The 1,093-nt window shown below is 38.0% G+C and overlaps 1 protein-coding gene across 1 annotated transcript in view; it reads left to right on the plus strand.

Moving 5' to 3' along the window:
• The window catches only part of LOC118342056 (UPF0606 protein KIAA1549-like), a 12,542-nt gene that overhangs the window by 1,387 nt on the left and 10,062 nt on the right, over nt 1-1,093 (plus strand).

Genomic DNA, 1,093 nt, shown 5'->3' on the forward strand with positions numbered 1-1,093 from the left:
ACTGGGAATGATGGAAGGCTGAGAATCAAATTTTATGCCTTCAAAAAAGTCTGAACCAGCTCCATTTGTGGAAGTTTTTCTATCAAAATAAAAGTCCGACATGTACATGTATGTATGAACCTCTGAGCTTCCTGTAGAACACAGGAACTTACTTATAAGGAGGCAGTATAGAAAACCTTTGTTTTCGTTATTATTGGCTGCTGGAGGAAAATCTTATTCTGACTCTTCATTCATGTTGTCGTCCTCCCACTGATACTGAGTCAGTCCGACCACACACACACACAGAGTCAGACTGAGGAGGTTTAAACTGACAAACATAATTGAAAACCAACATTATATAAACCAGTAAAATCAAACTTTATAAGCACTTAAATAATGATGTATGTTCTGGATCTCACTCTGATGGCTCCACAGCTCAGACAGCACACAGGGGACTAATCATTGAAACCATCAGTTGATTGATTATCACAGTCCCTCTAAGACAATTGATCAGGAAAGACAAGTGAACATTTGAAGACGTTGGACTTAAAACGGACATTTTCACAATTTACTGCAATTACTGTTCGACTAAACGATTCATCAATTAATCAGGATTTAATCTAATATTCACTAACAAATCTAATATCCTACATTTAGAAATAAAGACTATTTATCTATCTATCTATCTATCTCTGTGGTATTTGAGGGCGTCGTCTCCTGAATACCAATGACTCGTCTCCGTTCGGCACGTGATGCTGCCGCAAAGCACAGCGTCACCACGGCAACGAGGCACCAGATGAGAGACTCAGTCAAGGCTGCGAGCGAGCGTGTGTGTGTGTGTGAGATGACACAAAGACAAATAGGTTGAAAAAGACTGCAGAGGAGAAAGAGAAACGAGGAGGCAGGAAGGAAGAAACAGAAAAGAGGTCACTGATAATAGTGAATAATAATAATTAGAAAGAAATAGATTAAAGCTCATTAAAGAAATACAATAGTTAGATTAAATTATAGTGATTTTTCTCTTGACGTGAGGAAACTAAATGTTTCCTTCCTTTAAGGAGAGTTGAAGAAATGCATCTTTATTTTCCTATTTGATCAGGATCCTCAGGTTTGA

The sequence above is a fragment of the Morone saxatilis genome, unplaced genomic scaffold (genome assembly GCF_004916995.1).
Source record: "Morone saxatilis isolate NCDOM2014 unplaced genomic scaffold, NCSU_SB_2.0 Contig10, whole genome shotgun sequence".
NCBI classification, from domain to species: domain Eukaryota; kingdom Metazoa; phylum Chordata; class Actinopteri; family Moronidae; genus Morone; species Morone saxatilis.